Genomic DNA, 21,557 nt, shown 5'->3' with positions numbered 1-21,557 from the left:
TACATGGTGCTCCCAGTGTTGGTGTGACGGATGGATACAGAGATGGGAACTGTTGATGGTGATCCCAGTGTTGGTGTGATGGATGGATACAGGGATGGGAACTGTTCATGGTGCTCCCAGTGTTGGTGTGATGGATGGATATAGAGATGGGAACTGTACATGGTGATCCCAGTGTTGGTGTGATGGATGGATATAGAGATGGGAACTGTACATGTTGCTCCCAGTGTTGGTGTGATGGATGGATATAGAGATGGGAACTGTTCATGGTGCTCCCAGTGTTGGTATGACGGATGGATACAGAGATGGGAAATGTTCTTGGTTATCGCAGTGTTGATGTGATGGATGGATACAGAGGTGGGAACTCTACATGGTGCTCCCAGTGCAGGTGTGACAGATGGATACAGAGATGGGAACTGATTATGGTGATCCCAGTGTTGTTGTGATGGATGGATATAGAGATGAGAACTGTACATGGTGCTCCCAGTGCTGGTGTGACGGATGGATTGAGATGGGAACTGTTAATGGTGATCCCAGTGTTTGTGTGACTGATGGATACAGAGATGGGAACTGTATATGGTACTCCCAGAGTTGGTGTGACGGATTGATACAGAGATTTGAACTGTTCATGGTACTCCCAGTGTTGGTGTGACAAATGAATACAGAGATGGGAACTGTTCTTGGTTATCCCAGTGTTGATGTGATGGATGGATACAGAGGTGGGAACTGTACATGGTGCTCCAAGTGTAGGTGTGACAGATGGATACAGAGATGGGAACTGATCATGGTGCTTCCAGTGTTGGTGTGATGGATGGATACAGAGGTGGGAACTGTACATGGTGCTCCCAGTGTAGGTGTGACAGATGGATACAGAGATGGGAACTGATTATGCTGATCCCAGTGTTGGTGTGATGGATGGATACAGGGATGGGAACTGTACATGGTGATCCCAGTGTTGGTGTGATGGATGGATATAGAGATGGGAACTGTACATGTTGCTCCCAGTGTTGGTGTGATGGATGGATATAGAGATGGGAACTGTACATGGTGATCCCAGTGTTGGTGTGATGGATGGATATAGAGATGGGAACTGTACATGGTGCTCCCAGTGTTGGTGTGACGGATGGATACAGAGATGGGAACTGTTCTTGGTTATCGCAGTGTTGATGTGATGGATGGATACAGAGGTGGGAACTGTACATGGTGCTCCCAGTGTAGGTGTGACAGATGGATACAGAGATGGGAACTGATTATGGTGATCCCAGTGTTGGTGGATACAGAAATGGGAACTGTACATGGTGATCCCAGTGTTGGTGTGATGGATGGATATAGAGATGAGAACTGTACATGGTGCTCCCAGTGCTGGTGTGACGGATGGATAGAGATGGGAACTGTTAATGGTGATCCCAGTGTTTGTGTGACTGATGGATACAGAGATGGGAACTGTATATGGTACTCCCAGAGTTGGTGTGACGGATGGATACAGAGATTTGTACTGTTCATGGTACTCCCAGTGTTGGTGTGACAAATGAATACAGAGATGGGAACTGTTCTTGGTTATCCAAGTGTAGGTGTGACAGATGGATACAGAGATGGGAACTGATCATGGCGCACCCAGTGTCGGTGTGATTTATTGATTCAGAGATCGGAACTGTGCATGGTGCTCCCAGTATTGGTGTCATCGATGGATACAGAGATGGGAACTGATCATGGCGCACCCAGTGTCGGTGTGATTTATTGATTCAGAGATCGGAACTGTGCATGGTGCTCCCAGTATTGGTGTCATCGATGGATACAGAGATGGGAACTGTACATCGTGCTCCCAGTGTAGGTGTGATGGATGGATACAGGGATGGGAACTGTACATGGTGATCCCAGTGTTGGAGTGACTGATGGATACAGAGATGGGAACTCTACATCGTGATCCTGGTGTTGGTGTTACTGATGGATACAGAGATGGGAACTGTATCTGGTGCTTCCAGTGTTGGTGTCATCGATGGGTACAGAGATGGGAACTGTACATAATGCTCCCAGTGTTGGTGTGATGGATGGATACAGAGATGGGAACTGTACATGGTGATCCCAGTGTTGGTGTGTTGATTGATACAGAGATGGGAACTGTACATGGTGATCCCAGTGTTGGTGTGAAGGATGGATACAGAGATCAGAACTGTACATGGTACACCCAGTGTCGGTGTGATGAATTGATACAGAGATGGGAACTGTATATGATGCTCCCAGTGTTGGTGTGACAGATGGATACAAAGATAGGAACTGTACATCTGATCCCAATGTTGGTGTGATGGAAGGATACAGAGATGGGAACTGTACATGGTACTCCCACTGTTGGTGTGACGGACGGATACAGAGATGGGAACTGTTCATGGTGATCCCAGTGTTGGTGTGATGGATGGATACATGGATGGGAACTGTACATGGTACTCCCACTGTTGGTGTGACAGATGGATATAGAGATGGGAACTGTTCATGGTGATCCCTGTGTTGGGGTGACTGATGGATACAGAGATGGGAACTGTACATGGTACTCCCAGTGTTGGTATGACTGATGGATACAGAGATGGGAACTGTACATGGTACTCCCAGTGTTGGTATGACTGATGGATACAGAGATGGGAACTGTATATGGTACTCCCAGTGTTGGAGTGACAGATGGATACAGAGATGGGAACTGATCATGGTGCTCCCAGTGTTGGTGTGACGGATGGATACAAAGATGGGAACTGACCATGGTGCTCCAAGTGTAGCTGTGACTGATGGATACAGAGATGGGAACTGTTCATGGTGATCCCAGTGTTGTTGTGATGGATGGATACAGGGATGGGAACTGTTCATGGTGCTCCCAGTGTTGGAGTGATGGATGAATACAGGGATGGGAACTGTACATGGTGATCCCAGTGTTGGTGTGAAGGATGGATACAGAGCTGGGAACTGATCATGGCGCACCCAGTGTCGGTGAGATGGATTGATTCAGAGATCGGAACTGTGCATGGTGCTCCCAGTATTGGTGTCATCGATGGATACAGAGATGGGAACTGTACATCGTGCTCCCAGTGTTGGTGTGATGGATGGATACAGAGATGGGAACTGATCATGGTGATCCCAGTGTTGTTGTGATGGATGGATACAGAGATGAGAACTGTACATGGTGCTCCCAGTGTTGGTGTGATGGATGGATACAAAGATGGGAACTGTTCATGGTGTTCCCAGTGTTGTTGTGATGGATGGATATAGAGATGGGAACTGTACATGGTGCTCCCAGTGTTGGTGTGATGGATGGATACAGAGATGGGAACTGTACATGGTACTCCCAGTGTTGGTATGACGGATGGATACAGAGATGGGAACTGTTCATGGTGATCCCAGTGTTGGTCTGATGGATGGATACAGGGATGGGAACTGTACATGGTGATCCCAGTGTTGGAGTTACAGATGGATACAGAGATGCGAACTGATCATGGTGCTCCCAGTGTTGGTGTGACGGATGGATACAAAGATGGGAACTGATCATGGTGCTCCGAATGTTGGTGTGATGGATGGATACAGGGATGGGAACTGTCCATGGTGATCCCAGTGTTGGAGTGACAGATGGATACAGAGATGGGAACTGATCATGGTGCTCCCAATGTTGGTGTGACGGATGGATACAAAGATGGGAACTGACCATGGTGCTCCCACTGTTGGTGTGACGGATGGATACAGAGATGGGAACTGTATCTGGTGCTTCCAGTGTTGGTGTCATCGATGGGTACAGAGATGGGAACTCTACATCGTGATCCTGGTGTTGGTGTGAAGGATGGATACAGAGATGGGAACTGATCATGGTGCTCCCAGTGTTGGTGTGACTGGTGGATACAGAGATAGGAACTGTACATGGTGCTCCCAGTGTTGGTGTGACAAATGGATACAGAGATGGGAACTGTTCTTGGTGATCCCAGTGTTGATGTGATGGATGGATACAGAGGAGGGAAATGTACATGGTGCTCCCAGTATAGGTGTGACAGATGGATACATGGATGGGAACTGATCATGGTGCTCCGAATGTTGGTGTGACGGATGGATACAGAGATGGGAACTGTACATGTTGATCCCAGTGCTGGTGTGACGGATGGATACAGAGATGGGAACTGTACATGGTGCTCCCTGTGTTGATGTGATGGATGGATTCAGAGATGGGAACTGATCATGGTGCTACCAGTGCTGTTGTGATGGATGGATACAGAGATGGGAACTGTACATAGTGATCCCGGTGTTGGTGTTACTGATGGATACAGAGATGGGAACTGTACATGGTGCTCCCAGTGTTGTTGTGATGGATGGATTCAGAGATGGGAACTGTACATGGTGCTCCCAGTGTTGGTGTGACGGATGGATACAAAGATGGGAACTGTTCATGGTGCTCCCAGTGTTGGTGGGATGGATGGATACAGAGATGTGAACTGATCATGGTGCTCTCAGTGTTGGTGTGACAGATGGATACAGAGATGGGAACTGTACATTGTGCTCCCAGTGTTGGTGTGATGGATGGATACAGAGATGGGAACTGTACATGGTGCTCCCAGTCTTGGTGTGACGGATGGATACAGAGATGGGAACTGTTCATGGTGATCCCAGTGTTGGTGTGACTGATGGATACAGAAATGGGAACTGTATTTGGTACTCCCAGTGTTGGTGTCATCGATGGATACAGAGATGGGAACTGTACATGGTGATCCCAGTCTTGGTGTGACGGATGGATACAGAGATGGGAACTGTTCATGGTGATCCCAGTGTTGGTGTGACTGATGGATACAGAAATGGGAACTGTATATGGTACTCCCAGTGTTGGTGTCATCGATGGATACAGAGATGGGAACTGTACATGTTGATCCCAGTGTTGGTGTGACAGATGGATCCAGAGATGGGAACTGTACATGGTGATCCCAGTGTTGGTGTGTTGATTGATACAGAGATGGGAACTGTACATGGTGATCCCAGTGTTGGTGTGAAGGATGGATACAGAGATCAGAACTGTACATGGTACACCCAGTGTCGGTGTGATGAATTGATACAGAGATGGGAACTGTATATGATGCTCCCAGTGTTGGTGTGACAGATGGATACAAAGATAGGAACTGTACATCTGATCCCAATGTTGGTGTGATGGAAGGATACAGAGATGGGAACTGTACATGGTACTCCCACTGTTGGTGTGACGGACGGATACAGAGATGGGAACTGTTCATGGTGATCCCAGTGTTGGTGTGATGGATGGATACATGGATGGGAACTGTACATGGTACTCCCACTGTTGGTGTGACAGATGGATATAGAGATGGGAACTGTTCATGGTGATCCCTGTGTTGGGGTGACTGATGGATACAGAGATGGGAACTGTACATGGTACTCCCAGTGTTGGTATGACTGATGGATACAGAGATGGGAACTGTACATGGTACTCCCAGTGTTGGTATGACTGATGGATACAGAGATGGGAACTGTATATGGTACTCCCAGTGTTGGAGTGACAGATGGATACAGAGATGGGAACTGATCATGGTGCTCCCAGTGTTGGTGTGACGGATGGATACAAAGATGGGAACTGACCATGGTGCTCCAAGTGTAGCTGTGACTGATGGATACAGAGATGGGAACTGTTCATGGTGATCCCAGTGTTGTTGTGATGGATGGATACAGGGATGGGAACTGTTCATGGTGCTCCCAGTGTTGGAGTGATGGATGAATACAGGGATGGGAACTGTACATGGTGATCCCAGTGTTGGTGTGAAGGATGGATACAGAGCTGGGAACTGATCATGGCGCACCCAGTGTCGGTGAGATGGATTGATTCAGAGATCGGAACTGTGCATGGTGCTCCCAGTATTGGTGTCATCGATGGATACAGAGATGGGAACTGTACATCGTGCTCCCAGTGTTGGTGTGATGGATGGATACAGAGATGGGAACTGATCATGGTGATCCCAGTGTTGTTGTGATGGATGGATACAGAGATGAGAACTGTACATGGTGCTCCCAGTGTTGGTGTGATGGATGGATACAAAGATGGGAACTGTTCATGGTGTTCCCAGTGTTGTTGTGATGGATGGATATAGAGATGGGAACTGTACATGGTGCTCCCAGTGTTGGTGTGATGGATGGATACAGAGATGGGAACTGTACATGGTACTCCCAGTGTTGGTATGACGGATGGATACAGAGATGGGAACTGTTCATGGTGATCCCAGTGTTGGTCTGATGGATGGATACAGGGATGGGAACTGTACATGGTGATCCCAGTGTTGGAGTTACAGATGGATACAGAGATGCGAACTGATCATGGTGCTCCCAGTGTTGGTGTGACGGATGGATACAAAGATGGGAACTGATCATGGTGCTCCGAATGTTGGTGTGATGGATGGATACAGGGATGGGAACTGTCCATGGTGATCCCAGTGTTGGAGTGACAGATGGATACAGAGATGGGAACTGATCATGGTGCTCCCAGTGTTGGTGTGACGGATGGATACAAAGATGGGAACTGACCATGGTGCTCCCACTGTTGGTGTGACGGATGGATACAGAGATGGGAACTGTATCTGGTGCTTCCAGTGTTGGTGTCATCGATGGGTACAGAGATGGGAACTCTACATCGTGATCCTGGTGTTGGTGTGAAGGATGGATACAGAGATGGGAACTGATCATGGTGCTCCCAGTGTTGGTGTGACTGGTGGATACAGAGATAGGAACTGTACATGGTGCTCCCAGTGTTGGTGTGACAAATGGATACAGAGATGGGAACTGTTCTTGGTGATCCCAGTGTTGATGTGATGGATGGATACAGAGGAGGGAAATGTACATGGTGCTCCCAGTATAGGTGTGACAGATGGATACATGGATGGGAACTGATCATGGTGCTCCGAATGTTGGTGTGACGGATGGATACAGAGATGGGAACTGTACATGTTGATCCCAGTGCTGGTGTGACGGATGGATACAGAGATGGGAACTGTACATGGTGCTCCCTGTGTTGATGTGATGGATGGATTCAGAGATGGGAACTGATCATGGTGCTACCAGTGCTGTTGTGATGGATGGATACAGAGATGGGAACTGTACATAGTGATCCCGGTGTTGGTGTTACTGATGGATACAGAGATGGGAACTGTACATGGTGCTCCCAGTGTTGTTGTGATGGATGGATTCAGAGATGGGAACTGTACATGGTGCTCCCAGTGTTGGTGTGATGGATGGATACAAAGATGGGAACTGTTCATGGTGCTCCCAGTGTTGGTGGGATGGATGGATACAGAGATGTGAACTGATCATGGTGCTCTCAGTGTTGGTGTGACAGATGGATATAGAGATGGGAACTGTACATTGTGCTCCCAGTGTTGGTGTGATGGATGGATACAGAGATGGGAACTGTACATGGTGCTCCCAGTCTTGGTGTGACGGATGGATACAGAGATGGGAACTGTTCATGGTGATCCCAGTGTTGGTGTGACTGATGGATACAGAAATGGGAACTGTATTTGGTACTCCCAGTGTTGGTGTCATCGATGGATACAGAGATGGGAACTGTACATGGTGATCCCAGTCTTGGTGTGACGGATGGATACAGAGATGGGAACTGTTCATGGTGATCCCAGTGTTGGTGTGACTGATGGATACAGAAATGGGAACTGTATATGGTACTCCCAGTGTTGGTGTCATCGATGGATACAGAGATGGGAACTGTACATGTTGATCCCAGTGTTGGTGTGACAGATGGATCCAGAGATGGGAACTGATCATGGTGCTCCCAGTGTTGTTGTGATGGATGACTACAGAGATGGGAACTGTACATGGTGATCCCAGTGTTGGTGTGAAGGATGGATACATAGATGGGAACTGATCATGGTGCTCCCAGTGTTGGTGTGACTGGTGGATACAGAGATAGGAACTGTACATGGTGCTCCCAGTGTTGGTGTGACAAATGGATACAGAGATGGGAACTGATCATGGTGCTCCGAGTGTTGGTGTGACGGATGGATACAGAGATGGGAACTGTACATGTTGATCCCAGTGTTGGTGTGACGGATGGATACAGAGATGGGAACTGTACATGGTGCTCCCTGTGTTGAAGTGATGGATGGATTCAGAGATGGGAACTGATCATGGTGCTACCACTGTTGTTGTGATGGATGGATACAGAGATGGGAACTGTACATAGTGATCCCGGTGTTGGTGTTACTGATGGATACAGAGATGGGAACTGTACATGGTGCTCCCAGTGTTGTTGTGATGGATGGATTCAGAGATGGGAACTGTACATGGTGCTCCCAGTGTTGGTGTGACGGATGGATACAAAGATGGGAACTGTACATGGTGATCCCAGTGTTGGTGTGATGGATGACTACAGAGGTGGGAAATGTACATGGTGCTCCCAGTGTAGGTGTGACAGATGTATACAGAGATGGGAACTGATCATGGTGCTCCGTGTGTTGGTGTGACGGATGGATACAGAGATGGGAACTGTACATGTTGATCCCAGTGTTGTTGTGACAGATGGATACAGAGATGGGAACTGATCATGGTGCTCCCAGTGTTGGTGTGACTGATGGATACAGAAATGGGAACTGTATATGGTACTCCCAGTGTTGGTGTCATCGATGGATACAGAGATGGGAACTGTACATGGTGATCCCAGTGTTGGTGTGACAGATGGATACAGAGATGGGAACTGATCATGGTGCTCCCAGTGTTGGTGTGACAGATGGATACAGAGATGGGAACTGTACATGGTGATCCCGGTGTTGGTGTTACTGATGGATACAGAGATGGAATCTGTACATGGTGATCCCAGTGTTGGTGTGATGAATGGATACTGGGATGGGAACTGTATATGGTGCTCCCAGTGTTGGTGTGACTGATGGATAGAGAGATGGGAACTGTTCATGGTGATCCCCGTGTTGGATGGTTAGAGAGATGAGAACTGTACACGGTGGTATCCCAGTTTTGGTGTGACAGATGGATACGGAGATGTTAACTGTACATGGTACTCCTAGTGTTGGTGTGTCAGATGGATAGAGAAACTCGAACTGTACATGGTGCTCCCAGTGTTGGTGTGACAGATGGATAGAGAGATGGGAACTGTACATGGTGATCCCAGTGTTGGTGGATACAGAAATGGGAACTGTACATGGTGATCCCAGTGTTGGTGTGAAGGATGGATACAGAGATGGGAACTGTACATGGTGCTCCCAGTGTTGGTGTGACGGATGGATACAGAGATGGGAACTGATCATGGTGCTCCGAGTGTTGGCGTGACGGATGGATACAGAGATGGGAACTGTACATGTTAATCCCGGTGTTGGTGTGACGGATGGATACAGCGATGGGAACTGTTCATGGTCCTCCCAGTGTTGGTGTGACGGATGGATACAGAGATGGGAACTGTACATGTTGCTCCCAGTGTTGGTGTGACAGATGGATACAGAGATGGGAACTGTATATGGTGCTCCCAGTGTTGGTGTGACTGATGGATACAGAGATGGGAACTGTTCATGGTCATCCCTGTGTTGGATGGTTAGAGAGATGAGAAGTGTACACGGTGCTCCCAGTTTTGGTGTGACAGATGGATACGGAGATGGGAACTGTACATGGTGATCCCAGTGTTGGTGTGACAGATGGATAGAGAGATGGGAACTGTACATGGTGATCCCAGTGTTCGTGGATACAGAAGTGGGAACTGTACATGGTGATCCCAGTGTTGGTGTGAAGGATGGATACAGAGATGGGAACTGTACATGGTGCTCCCAGTGTTGGTTTGATGGATGGATACAGGGATGGGAACTGATCATGGTGCTCCCAGTGTTGGTGCGACGGATGGATACAGAACTCAGAACTGTACATGGTGCTCCCAGTGTTTGTGTGAGAGATGGATACAGAGATGGGAACTGATCATGGTGCTCCCAGTGTTGGTGTCATCGATGGATACAGGGCTGGGAACTGTACATGGTGATCCCAGTGTTGGTGTGTTGGATGGTTAGAGAGATGAGAACTGTACACGGTGCTCCCAGTTTTGGTGTGACAGATGGATACGGAGATGTTAACTGTACATGGTGATCCCAGTGTTGGTGTGACAGATGGATACAGAGATGGGAACTGTACTTGGTGATCCTGGTGTTGGTGTTACTGATGGATACAGAGATGGGAACTGTACATTGTGCTCCCAGTGTTGGTGTGACGGATGGATACAGAGATGGGAACTGTTCATGCTGCTCCCAGTGTTGGTGTGACGGATGGATACAGAGATGGGAACTGTATATGGTGATCCCAGTGTTGGTCTGAAGGATGGATACAGAGATGGGAACTGATCATGTTGCTCCGAGTGTCGTTGTGACGGATGGATACAGAGATGGGAACTGTACATGTTGATCCCAGTGTTGGTGTGACAGATGGATACAGAGATGGGAACTGATCATGGTGCTCCCAGTGTTGGTGTGATGGATGGATACAGAGATGGGAACTGTACATGGTGCTCCCAGTGTTGGTGTGACGGATGGATACAGAGATGGGAACTGTTCATGGTGATCCCAGTGTTGGTGTTACTGATGGATACAGAAATGGGATCTGTATATGGTACTCCCAGTGTTGGTGTGACGGATGGATGGGTACAGCTATGGGAACTGTACATGGTGCTCCCAGTGTTGGTGTGACGGATGGATACAGAGATAGGAACTATACATGGTCCTCTCAGTGTTGGTGTGACGGATGGATGCAGAGCTCAGAACTGTACATGGTGCTCCCAGTGTTGGTTTGATGGATGGATGGATACAGAGATGGGAACTGATCATGGTGCTCCGAGTGTTGGTGTGACGGATGGATACAGAGATGGGAACTGTACATGTTGATCCCAGTGTTGGTGTGACAGATGGATACGGAGATGGTAACTGATCATGGTGCTCCCAGTGTTGGTGTGATGGATGGATACAGAGATGGGAACTGTACATGGTGCTCCCAGTGTTGGTGTGACGGATGGATACAGAGATGGGAACTGTTCATGCTGCTCCCAGTGTTGGTGTGATGGATGGATACTGAGATGGGAACTTTATATGTTGCTCCCAGTGTTGGTGTCATCGATGGATACAGATGGGAACTGTACATGGTGATCCCAGTGTTGGTGTGACAGATGGATACAGAGATGGGAACTGATCATGGTGCTCCCGGTGTTGGTGTTACTGATGGATACAGAGATGGGAACTGTACATGGTGCTCCCAGTGTTGTTGTGATGGATGGATACGGAGATGTTAACTGTACATTGTACTCCTAGTGTTGGTGTGACTGATGGATACAGAGATGGAATCTGCACATGGTGATCCCAGTGTTGATGTGATGAATGGATTCTGGGATGGGAACTGTATATCGTGCTCCCAGTGTTGGTGTGACTGATGGATACAGAGATGGGAACTGTTCATGGTGATCCCAGTGTTGGTGTGTTGGATGGTTAGAGAGATGAGAACTGTACACGGTGCTCCCAGTTTTGGTGTGACAGATGGATACGGAGATGTTAACTGTACATGGTACTCCTAGTGTTGGTGTGTCAGATGGATAGAGAGACTGGAACTGTACATGGTGCTCCCAGTGTTGGTGTGATTGATAGATACTGGGATGGGAAATGACATGGTGATCCCAGTGTTGGTGTGACAGATGGATAGAGAGAAGGGAACTGTACATGGTGCTCCCAGTGTTGGTGTGACTGTTGGATAGAGAGATGGGAACTGTACATGGTGATCCCAGTGTTGGTGGATACAGAAATGGGAACTGTACATGGTGATCCCAGTGTTGGTGTGAAGGATGGTTACAGAGATGGGAACTGTACATGGTGCTCCCAGTGTTGGTGTGACGGATGGATGGATACAGAAATGGGAACTGTACCTGGTGCTCCCAGTGTTGGTTTGATGGATGGATGGATACAGCGATGGGAAATGTACATGGTGCTCCCAGTGTTGGTGTGACGGATGGATACAGAGATGGGAACTATACATGGTCCTCCCAGTGTTGGTGTGACGGATGGATACAGAGATGGGAACTGATCATGGTGCTCCCAGTGTTGGTGTTACTGATGGATACAGAGATGGAATCTGTACATGGTGATCCCAGTGTTCGTGTGATGAATGGATACTGGGATGGGAACTGTATATGGTGCTCCCAGTGTTGGTGTGACAGATGGATACAGAGATGGGAACTGATCATGGTGCTCCCAGTGTTGGTGTGATGGATGGATACAGAGATGGGAACTGTACATGGTGCTCCAAGTGTTGGTGTGACGGATGGATACAGAGATGGGAACTGTTCATGGTGATCCCAGTGTTGGTGTGACTGATGGATACAGAAATGGGAACTGTATATGGTACTCCCAGTGTTGGTGTCATCGATGGATACAGAGATGGGAACTGTACATGGTGATCCCAGTGTTGGTGTGACAGATGGATACAGAGATGGGAACTGATCATGGTGCTCCCAGTGTTGGTGTTACTGATGGATACAGAGATGGAATCTGTACATGGTGATCCCAGTGTTCGTGTGATGAATGGATACTGGGATGGGAACTGTATATGGTGCTCCCTGTGTTGGTGTGACTGATGGATACAGAGATGGGAACTGTTCATGGTGATCCCAGTGTTGGTGTGTTGGATGGTTAGAGAGATGAGAATTGTACACGGTGCTCCCAGTGTTGGTGTGATAGATGGATAGAGAGATGGGAACTGTACATGGTGATCCCAGTGTTGGTGTGACGGATGGATGGATACAGAAATGGGATCTGTACCTGGTGCTCCCAGTGTTGGTTTGATGGATGGATGGATACAGAAATGGGAACTGTACATGGTGCTCCCAGTGTTGGTGTGATGGATGGATACAGAGATAGGAACTATACATGGTCCTCTCAGTGTTGGTATGACGGATGGATGCAGAGCTCAGAACTGTACATGGTGCTCCCAGTGTTGGTTTGATGGATGGATGGATAGAGAGATGGGAACTGATCATGGTGCTCCGAGTGTTGGTGTGACGGATGGATACAGAGATGGGAACTGTACATGTTGATCCCAGTGTTGGTGTGACAGATGGATACGGAGAAGGGAACTGATCATGGTGCTCCCAGTGTTGATGTGATGGATGGATTCAGAGATGGGAACTGATCATGGTGCTACCAGTGCTGTTGTGATGGATGGATACAGAGATGGGAACTGTACATAGTGATCCCGGTGTTGGTGTTACTGATGGATACAGAGATGGGAACTGTACATGGTGCTCCCAGTGTTGGTGTGACAAATGGATACAGAGATGGGAACTGATCATGGTGCTCCGAGTGTTGGTGTGACGGATGGATACAGAGATGGGAACTGTACATGTTGATCCCAGTGTTGGTGTGACGGATGGATACAGAGATGGGAACTGTACATGGTGCTCCCTGTGTTGAAGTGATGGATGGATTCAGAGATGGGAACTGATCATGGTGCTACCACTGTTGTTGTGATGGATGGATACAGAGATGGGAACTGTACATAGTGATCCCGGTGTTGGTGTTACTGATGGATACAGAGATGGGAACTGTACATGGTGCTCCCAGTGTTGTTGTGATGGATGGATTCAGAGATGGGAACTGTACATGGTGCTCCCAGTGTTGGTGTGACGGATGGATACAAAGATGGGAACTGTACATGGTGATCCCAGTGTTGGTGTGATGGATGACTACAGAGGTGGGAAATGTACATGGTGCTCCCAGTGTAGGTGTGACAGATGTATACAGAGATGGGAACTGATCATGGTGCTCCGTGTGTTGGTGTGACGGATGGATACAGAGATGGGAACTGTACATGTTGATCCCAGTGTTGTTGTGACAGATGGATACAGAGATGGGAACTGATCATGGTGCTCCCAGTGTTGGTGTGACTGATGGATACAGAAATGGGAACTGTATATGGTACTCCCAGTGTTGGTGTCATCGATGGATACAGAGATGGGAACTGTACATGGTGATCCCAGTGTTGGTGTGACAGATGGATACAGAGATGGGAACTGATCATGGTGCTCCCAGTGTTGGTGTGACAGATGGATACAGAGATGGGAACTGTACATGGTGATCCCGGTGTTGGTGTTACTGATGGATACAGAGATGGAATCTGTACATGGTGATCCCAGTGTTGGTGTGATGAATGGATACTGGGATGGGAACTGTATATGGTGCTCCCAGTGTTGGTGTGACTGATGGATAGAGAGATGGGAACTGTTCATGGTGATCCCCGTGTTGGTGTGTTGGATGGTTAGAGAGATGAGAACTGTACACGGTGGTATCCCAGTTTTGGTGTGACAGATGGATACGGAGATGTTAACTGTACATGGTACTCCTAGTGTTGGTGTGTCAGATGGATAGAGAAACTCGAACTGTACATGGTGCTCCCAGTGTTGGTGTGACAGATGGATAGAGAGATGGGAACTGTACATGGTGATCCCAGTGTTGGTGGATACAGAAATGGGAACTGTACATGGTGATCCCAGTGTTGGTGTGAAGGATGGATACAGAGATGGGAACTGTACATGGTGCTCCCAGTGTTGGTGTGACGGATGGATACAGAGATGGGAACTGATCATGGTGCTCCGAGTGTTGGCGTGACGGATGGATACAGAGATGGGAACTGTACATGTTAATCCCGGTGTTGGTGTGACGGATGGATACAGCGATGGGAACTGTTCATGGTCCTCCCAGTGTTGGTGTGACGGATGGATACAGAGATGGGAACTGTACATGTTGCTCCCAGTGTTGGTGTGACAGATGGATACAGAGATGGGAACTGTATATGGTGCTCCCAGTGTTGGTGTGACTGATGGATACAGAGATGGGAACTGTTCATGGTCATCCCTGTGTTGGATGGTTAGAGAGATGAGAAGTGTACACGGTGCTCCCAGTTTTGGTGTGACAGATGGATACGGAGATGGGAACTGTACATGGTGATCCCAGTGTTGGTGTGACAGATGGATAGAGAGATGGGAACTGTACATGGTGATCCCAGTGTTCGTGGATACAGAAGTGGGAACTGTACATGGTGATCCCAGTGTTGGTGTGAAGGATGGATACAGAGATGGGAACTGTACATGGTGCTCCCAGTGTTGGTTTGATGGATGGATACAGGGATGGGAACTGATCATGGTGCTCCCAGTGTTGGTGCGACGGATGGATACAGAAATGGGAACTGTATATGGTACTCCCAGTGTTGGTGTCATCGATGGATACAGAGATGGGAACTGTACATGGTGATCCCAGTGTTGGTGTGACAGATGGATACAGAGATGGGAACTGATCATGGTGCTCCCAGTGTTGGTGTGACAGATGGATACAGAGATGGGAACTGTACATGGTGATCCCGGTGTTGGTGTTACTGATGGATACAGAGATGGAATCTGTACATGGTGATCCCAGTGTTGGTGTGATGAATGGATACTGGGATGGGAACTGTATATGGTGCTCCCAGTGTTGGTGTGACTGATGGATAGAGAGATGGGAACTGTTCATGGTGATCCCCGTGTTGGTGTGTTGGATGGTTAGAGAGATGAGAACTGTACACGGTGGTATCCCAGTTTTGGTGTGACAGATGGATACGGAGATGTTAACTGTACATGGTACTCCTAGTGTTGGTGTGTCAGATGGATAGAGAAACTCGAACTGTACATGGTGCTCCCAGTGTTGGTGTGACAGATGGATAGAGAGATGGGAACTGTACATGGTGATCCCAGTGTTGGTGGATACAGAAATGGGAACTGTACATGGTGATCCCAGTGTTGGTGTGAAGGATGGATACAGAGATGGGAACTGTACATGGTGCTCCCAGTGTTGGTGTGACGGATGGATACAGAGATGGGAACTGATCATGGTGCTCCGAGTGTTGGCGTGACGGATGGATACAGAGATGGGAACTGTACATGTTAATCCCGGTGTTGGTGTGACGGATGGATACAGCGATGGGAACTGTTCATGGTCCTCCCAGTGTTGGTGTGACGGATGGATACAGAGATGGGAACTGTACATGTTGCTCCCAGTGTTGGTGTGACAGATGGATACAGAGATGGGAACTGTATATGGTGCTCCCAGTGTTGGTGTGACTGATGGATACAGAGATGGGAACTGTTCATGGTCATCCCTGTGTTGGATGGTTAGAGAGATGAGAAGTGTACACGGTGCTCCCAGTTTTGGTGTGACAGATGGATACGGAGATGGGAACTGTACATGGTGATCCCAGTGTTGGTGTGACAGATGGATAGAGAGATGGGAACTGTACATGGTGATCCCAGTGTTCGTGGATACAGAAGTGGGAACTGTACATGGTGATCCCAGTGTTGGTGTGAAGGATGGATACAGAGATGGGAACTGTACATGGTGCTCCCAGTGTTGGTTTGATGGATGGATACAGGGATGGGAACTGATCATGGTGCTCCCAGTGTTGGTGCGACGGATGGATACAGAACTCAGAACTGTACATGGTGCTCCCAGTGTTTGTGTGAGAGATGGATACAGAGATGGGAACTGATCATGGTGCTCCCAGTGTTGGTGTCATCGATGGATACAGGGCTGGGAACTGTACATGGTGATCCCAGTGTTGGTGTGTTGGATGGTTAGAGAGATGAGAACTGTACACGGTGCTCCCAGTTTTGGTGTGACAGATGGATACGGAGATGTTAACTGTACATGGTGATCCCAGTGTTGGTGTGACAGATGGATACAGAGATGGGAACTGTACTTGGTGATCCTGGTGTTGGTGTTACTGATGGATACAGAGATGGGAACTGTACATTGTGCTCCCAGTGTTGGTGTGACGGATGGATACAGAGATGGGAACTGTATATGGTGATCCCAGTGTTGGTCTGAAGGATGGATACAGAGATGGGAACTGATCATGTTGCTCCGAGTGTCGTTGTGACGGATGGATACAGAGATGGGAACTGTACATGTTGATCCCAGTGTTGGTGTGACAGATGGATACAGAGATGGGAACTGATCATGGTGCTCCCAGTGTTGGTGTGATGGATGGATACAGAGATGGGAACTGTACATGGTGCTCCCAGTGTTGGTGTGACGGATGGATACAGAGATGGGAACTGTTCATGGTGATCCCAGTGTTGGTGTTACTGATGGATACAGAAATGGGATCTGTATATGGTACTCCCAGTGTTGGTGTGACGGATGGATGGGTACAGCTATGGGAACTGTACATGGTGCTCCCAGTGTTGGTGTGACGGATGGATACAGAGATAGGAACTATACATGGTCCTCTCAGTGTTGGTGTGACGGATGGATGCAGAGCTCAGAACTGTACATGGTGCTCCCAGTGTTGGTTTGATGGATGGATGGATACAGAGATGGGAACTGATCATGGTGCTCCGAGTGTTGGTGTGACGGATGGATACAGAGATGGGAACTGTACATGTTGATCCCAGTGTTGGTGTGACAGATGGATACGGAGATGGTAACTGATCATGGTGCTCCCAGTGTTGGTGTGATGGATGGATACAGAGATGGGAACTGTACATGGTGCTCCCAGTGTTGGTGTGACGGATGGATACAGAGATGGGAACTGTTCATGCTGCTCCCAGTGTTGGTGTGATGGATGGATACTGAGATGGGAACTTTATATGTTGCTCCCAGTGTTGGTGTCATCGATGGATACAGATGGGAACTGTACATGGTGATCCCAGTGTTGGTGTGACAGATGGATACAGAGATGGGAACTGATCATGGTGCTCCCGGTGTTGGTGTTACTGATGGATACAGAGATGGGAACTGTACATGGTGCTCCCAGTGTTGTTGTGATGGATGGATACGGAGATGTTAACTGTACATTGTACTCCTAGTGTTGGTGTGACTGATGGATACAGAGATGGAATCTGCACATGGTGATCCCAGTGTTGATGTGATGAATGGATTCTGGGATGGGAACTGTATATCGTGCTCCCAGTGTTGGTGTGACTGATGGATACAGAGATGGGAACTGTTCATGGTGATCCCAGTGTTGGTGTGTTGGATGGTTAGAGAGATGAGAACTGTACACGGTGCTCCCAGTTTTGGTGTGACAGATGGATACGGAGATGTTAACTGTACATGGTACTCCTAGTGTTGGTGTGTCAGATGGATAGAGAGACTGGAACTGTACATGGTGCTCCCAGTGTTGGTGTGATTGATAGATACTGGGATGGGAAATGACATGGTGATCCCAGTGTTGGTGTGACAGATGGATAGAGAGAAGGGAACTGTACATGGTGCTCCCAGTGTTGGTGTGACTGTTGGATAGAGAGATGGGAACTGTACATGGTGATCCCAGTGTTGGTGGATACAGAAATGGGAACTGTACATGGTGATCCCAGTGTTGGTGTGAAGGATGGTTACAGAGATGGGAACTGTACATGGTGCTCCCAGTGTTGGTGTGACGGATGGATGGATACAGAAATGGGAACTGTACCTGGTGCTCCCAGTGTTGGTTTGATGGATGGATGGATACAGCGATGGGAAATGTACATGGTGCTCCCAGTGTTGGTGTGACGGATGGATACAGAGATGGGAACTATACATGGTCCTCCCAGTGTTGGTGTGACGGATGGATACAGAGATGGGAACTGATCATGGTGCTCCCAGTGTTGGTGTTACTGATGGATACAGAGATGGAATCTGTACATGGTGATCCCAGTGTTCGTGTGATGAATGGATACTGGGATGGGAACTGTATATGGTGCTCCCAGTGTTGGTGTGACAGATGGATACAGAGATGGGAACTGATCATGGTGCTCCCAGTGTTGGTGTGATGGATGGATACAGAGATGGGAACTGTACATGGTGCTCCAAGTGTTGGTGTGACGGATGGATACAGAGATGGGAACTGTTCATGGTGATCCCAGTGTTGGTGTGACTGATGGATACAGAAATGGGAACTGTATATGGTACTCCCAGTGTTGGTGTCATCGATGGATACAGAGATGGGAACTGTACATGGTGATCCCAGTGTTGGTGTGACAGATGGATACAGAGATGGGAACTGATCATGGTGCTCCCAGTGTTGGTGTTACTGATGGATACAGAGATGGAATCTGTACATGGTGATCCCAGTGTTCGTGTGATGAATGGATACTGGGATGGGAACTGTATATGGTGCTCCCTGTGTTGGTGTGACTGATGGATACAGAGATGGGAACTGTTCATGGTGATCCCAGTGTTGGTGTGTTGGATGGTTAGAGAGATGAGAATTGTACACGGTGCTCCCAGTGTTGGTGTGATAGATGGATAGAGAGATGGGAACTGTACATGGTGATCCCAGTGTTGGTGTGACGGATGGATGGATACAGAAATGGGATCTGTACCTGGTGCTCCCAGTGTTGGTTTGATGGATGGATGGATACAGAAATGGGAACTGTACATGGTGCTCCCAGTGTTGGTGTGATGGATGGATACAGAGATAGGAACTATACATGGTCCTCTCAGTGTTGGTATGACGGATGGATGCAGAGCTCAGAACTGTACATGGTGCTCCCAGTGTTGGTTTGATGGATGGATGGATAGAGAGATGGGAACTGATCATGGTGCTCCGAGTGTTGGTGTGACGGATGGATACAGAGATGGGAACTGTACATGTTGATCCCAGTGTTGGTGTGACAGATGGATACGGAGAAGGGAACTGATCATGGTGCTCCCAGTGTTGATGTGATGGATGGATTCAGAGATGGGAACTGATCATGGTGCTACCAGTGCTGTTGTGATGGATGGATACAGAGATGGGAACTGTACATAGTGATCCCGGTGTTGGTGTTACTGATGGATACAGAGATGGGAACTGTACATGGTGCTCCCAGTGTTGTTGTGATGGATGGATTCAGAGATGGGAACTGTACATGGTGCTCCCAGTGTTGGTGTGACGGATGGATACAAAGATGGGAACTGTTCATGGTGCTCCCAGTGTTGGTGGGATGGATGGATACAGAGATGTGAACTGATCATGGTGCTCTCAGTGTTGGTGTGACAGATGGATACAGAGATGGGAACTGTACATTGTGCTCCCAGTGTTGGTGTGATGGATGGATACAGAGATGGGAACTGTACATGGTGCTCCCAGTCTTGGTGTGACGGATGGATACAGAGATGGGAACTGTTCATGGTGATCCCAGTGTTGGTGTGACTGATGGATACAGAAATGGGAACTGTATTTGGTACTCCCAGTGTTGGTGTCATCGATGGATACAGAGATGGGAACTGTACATGGTGATCCCAGTCTTGGTGTGACGGATGGATACAGAGATGGGAACTGTTCATGGTGATCCCAGTGTTGGTGTGACTGATGGATACAGAAATGGGAACTGTATATGGTACTCCCAGTGTTGGTGTCATCGATGGATACAGAGATGGGAACTGTACATGTTGATCCCAGTGTTGGTGTGACAGATGGATCCAGAGATGGGAACTGTACATGGTGATCCCAGTGTTGGTGTGTTGATTGATACAGAGATGGGAACTGTACATGGTGATCCCAGTGTTGGTGTGAAGGATGGATACAGAGATCAGAACTGTACATGGTACACCCAGTGTCGGTGTGATGAATTGATACAGAGATGGGAACTGTATATGATGCTCCCAGTGTTGGTGTGACAGATGGATACAAAGATAGGAACTGTACATCTGATCCCAATGTTGGTGTGATGGAAGGATACAGAGATGGGAACTGTACATGGTACTCCCACTGTTGGTGTGACGGACGGATACAGAGATGGGAACTGTTCATGGTGATCCCAGTGTTGGTGTGATGGATGGATACATGGATGGGAACTGTACATGGTACTCCCACTGTTGGTGTGACAGATGGATATAGAGATGGGAACTGTTCATGGTGATCCCTGTGTTGGGGTGACTGATGGATACAGAGATGGGAACTGTACATGGTACTCCCAGTGTTGGTGTGACAGATGGATAGAGAGATGGGAACTGTACATGGTGATCCCAGTGTTCGTGGATACAGAAGTGGGAACTGTACATGGTGATCCCAGTGTTGGTGTGAAGGATGGATACAGAGATGGGAACTGTACATGGTGCTCCCAGTGTTGGTTTGATGGATGGATACAGGGATGGGAACTGATCATGGTGCTCCCAGTGTTGGTGCGACGGATGGATACAGAACTCAGAACTGTACATGGTGCTCCCAGTGTTTGTGTGAGAGATGGATACAGAGATGGGAACTGATCATGGTGCTCCCAGTGTTGGTGTCATCGATGGATACAGGGCTGGGAACTGTACATGGTGATCCCAGTGTTGGTGTGTTGGATGGTTAGAGAGATGAGAACTGTACACGGTGCTCCCAGTTTTGGTGTGACAGATGGATACGGAGATGTTAACTGTACATGGTGATCCCAGTGTTGGTGTGACAGATGGATACAGAGATGGGAACTGTACTTGGTGATCCTGGTGTTGGTGTTACTGATGGATACAGAGATGGGAACTGTACATTGTGCTCCCAGTGTTGGTGTGACGGATGGATACAGAGATGGGAACTGT

This window comes from Hemitrygon akajei, chromosome 26 (genome assembly GCF_048418815.1).
Source record: "Hemitrygon akajei chromosome 26, sHemAka1.3, whole genome shotgun sequence".
Lineage (NCBI taxonomy): Eukaryota > Metazoa > Chordata > Chondrichthyes > Myliobatiformes > Dasyatidae > Hemitrygon > Hemitrygon akajei.
Note: the sequence above shows the minus strand (reverse complement) of the source record.